Raw genomic sequence first — 4,039 nt, forward strand, 5'->3', positions numbered from 1 at the left:
CAAACAAAAGGATAGACAAATGAACATAATCAGACTATCTGTATGGAAAATAAATAATAAAATAACATAATGATAAAATAATATATACAATATTTGATTAACAAACTAAAATACTATTCTCAAGAATAGTATTAAAGTATTTAGAATAGTAAAATAATATTATATTTAATCTGATTGAGGCTATCAGGTAGCTAAGGTGCCGAACAGCAGTATATACGGTTATTGTAAACTCAATAAGAATATTAGTAATGTTCTGTAACACATAAGAAGTCCATCATCACCTCCTCCAGTAGGTTTACTTCCAAATTCCATAATCCTTGATTCAAATCCCTGTCGATGAATTGATCCTGTTACAGAAGAGACCATGTACGAGGTGGAGGCAGTGATCGGACGCGGGCAGTTCAGCGTGGTCTGCCGGGCCCGGGACCCGGAGGGGAAGCGAGTGGCCCTGAAGAAGATCCACCTGCCCAGCATGTCCAGCCCCACCGCCACTGCCGACTGCCTCAAGGAGATCACCCTACTACAGGTAATATCATTATTATTAATAAAACATAAATATTTTATAATGTAATAAATAGAAAATAGTATTTATAGGTTTCAAGATTTTTTAATAGGTTTTAAGAAATTGTTTTTGTTTTATTTTAATGCTGCTCGCATAATAATTTTAATATGATGCTTGTTATCAAGCTTTTATGGTAAAGTAGTTTTTATAAAAACAAATGTTTTTATTTAAAATTCAATTAACTTGCAGAATACCAATTAATTATAATTGTATATATATAGTTATATACGTTTATATCCTGCTATATAAACGTTTATATTGTATTATATTATGTATAATATACGTTTATATAAATATATAATATAATATAATATAATATAATATATTATTTCTGATTTGACTATTATTACCAATACGATAATGTAGTTATGATACAGTGATCGGGGTCCTGTTTTCATAATAAAGTACAAACTAATACTATTAGTCTTATTGATTTGACTTAATACAATTACACTGACTTGTAACTATTGATGAATTACAGTAACTTGAACTCTAGTACTTTTCAACTCCTGTAATATCACTAAGAGTATTCCCTAATATGAAAAAAATTAGTATTAGTGCTATTACCACGTTGTTTTTATACTTGTATTTATGAATTTTCTAAAAAAAAAAATTTCTAACAAGATATAAACAACGAAGAAATGTTATGTATAAAACTTCTTTCAAACCCTAAATTTATCATTAAAAAAAAAAAAAAAAGGATATATAATATGATATTTTCATTGGCATTGGATATTATGCTCTGTGTTGAGTAATATTATCATAATAGTGAAAAGGTGGAATGCTACGTATGCTAAGTATTTTTAAGAACAATTTTTTATGTTAGAGTTGCACACTATTTTCTATGTTGAATATAGTTTATAATGAAATAGTCAAGGTTGATCATCGCTAAATAAATATTTTAAATTAAAATTAGTTCATTAATTAGGTGTTCTATTTTGTTGCATCACTCAGTCATAAATTTTATTCCCTAGTATAAAAGTTTTTTTTTTTTAAATCAATACCACGAAAACTGTAATATTTAGTGTGCTTGAATATCATCATAAAGTATTGCCTGAAGGCAATAAAAAAAAAATTCTAATCAATCAATTTTAATTTTTAAAACTGTTTATGAATTTGGTGAATGATCCAATTTTTTTTTTCATTTCGCAGTCAGAAAAAAATATATATACATCGTGCAAATATGTGCATAAATATTTATTGCCCATCAATGATAAAACAATGATTCCAAATAAATTATAGCATCGTTTTGGCGAATTTTCAATTCGGCTTAGTGCTGTTTTTAACCGATTCAAAACGGTAAATTCTGCCAAAACACATTTAGTTTAGTATTTGAATAATTCATGTCTCTAGATTTTTTTCTTTAATCCTCGTTAGTTTATACTACTTATTCATAAAACATCAAGTACTTCAATATTTCCATTATTCGATGCCTTTTTGATATAAGTAAATTCTTTTAACCAATACCTGACACGACTTTCAATAGATCATGACACCTGTGAAATCAATAACGCACTATCCTCACACAAGCTGCTTAGTTACCACAATATTGGACAAACACAATTTGTTTGCCGTTCATTAACCGCTGACAGGACACCGAATACAGAGAGTTAGTGACTACACACAAAAGACATTTGACATATTTTATTTTTTAAATATCTCATGCTTTCTACTTACTATCGCTTCATCCTTTTCTTTTCTTAAAAAAAGTAATTCGTTGACTGGAAAGGATTCTAGGCTAAAGACCAGTTCTGACTGATATACTAAGATATGAATTATCTAGTCCTTTGATGAACCAGAATGGATTACATCCAGTAATTGATTGAAGCTTTTTTTTTTAATTTAAATTTGGTTATTTATAAAAAATACAGAAATGAATCTATAGACAATGGAAAAACATCGATCTGTCGAAGCCTGTGTGCAATTTTAACAAAACTTGTGCAAAAAAATAAGTTATATGCTTTAAAAACAATGCTTTTAACAAGTCAATAATTTAAAACAAGAATATGGTATTATTTATAAAGAAACAAAACAATAACATAAACCTGTGGTATGGCATTTACTCCTCATATGTTAACTGGGCTCTTTCCAGTGTAAGCCGTCGTTTTTAGTTGCTCTCCAATTAGAGCCTTATAATTAACAGAGTAATTGTTCTGGAGAGTAGGTCCGTTGCCCAAAATATTTTATTCAAAGTTGACTATAATTGTGATAGGTTCTCAAGAAGTGAATGGTATTGTCTTTGTTTTCGTAGTTACATACCGGACATTTATCGATACTATCATCCATCTACGGTTTCACACTTAAATTGAGCAATTAAGCTCTGAATCGAAAATTCGACCACATCGATACCAAATCAAAATTATCATTTAAATATAGGGTTTTTGTTTATACCACACTTAAGCCTGCTTACAAAAGAAAACTAGGCCTTAGACAATTTTGGTAATCTTCAAAAAAGGTTGTTGTGTTTTCAGCGTATACGAGTATATCGAGGTGATACCTGATTCCAGGGCTAAACTATAATAAGGTGTATTTCTGGGGGAGAGGGGTCTATTATTTTTTTTTTAATTTCTTTTTAAACGTTCTAGTGCTCGAAACCAAAGGCCTGCCCTGCATACCATATCAATTTAGACTCGTGAGCAACTTCTACGAAGATGTACTATAGATTTCCTAAAATTTTATTTCAGGGCGACCTACTACTTATAATAATAATATTAATAATATAATATAATATGATTCTTTATTTTCCATCTTTTAGTAATTTAAATTATGTTTTCTTATATCTTTATTACTATTTTTACGTGTTATTACATCTCCTGTTCATTTTTAATTTTATAGTTTGCGTATATATATATATATATATATATATATTGTTATCATTGTCTATTTTATATTAATATTTTTATTTTCGGTCATTTTATATAATTTTCTTTTCACTTATTTTTACCTAATTTTAACCCTATCTTAACTTACCTTTTGTATCTTATTATTCTACTATTTGAAAATATTTTTAGTTGTTTCTGTATCTGTTTAGCCCTAATGAAGCTCTATAAAGTGAGGTGAAATGTCGGCCAATAAATGATTGTTAACTTCTTTTGTTTTCTTTTGACCACACCGCTGACCATCTTCTTCATAATTTAACATTAATAATATTTAACTATTTGATGAACTACTTCTCTCCTTATGAAGAATCTCCATTAATGTGTTATCAATAGTGAAACGTGAATGGTAGTCGATATAGCTATGGAATTAGCTGCCCTTCAAGCGATTGCCCAGAAAGCCACGCTGGCGATTCCTATAGAGAACAGATATGCAGTAATATTGCTATGGCGTGCGCAGAGCTATTGCACTCTGACCTTGTCCTTCCCTATGCAAGGGTAATAATACTCAATGGGAAAACCTACCCCATGAAAGACCAAAACTTTTAACGACCATTATGGAAAATAATAACATTGTGAATTATTTGTTAACCAGTCTCAA

Source organism: Halyomorpha halys, unplaced genomic scaffold (assembly GCF_000696795.3).
Source record: "Halyomorpha halys isolate HHAL.00 unplaced genomic scaffold, Hhal_1.1 Scaffold2685.1, whole genome shotgun sequence".
Classification (NCBI taxonomy): domain Eukaryota; kingdom Metazoa; phylum Arthropoda; class Insecta; order Hemiptera; family Pentatomidae; genus Halyomorpha; species Halyomorpha halys.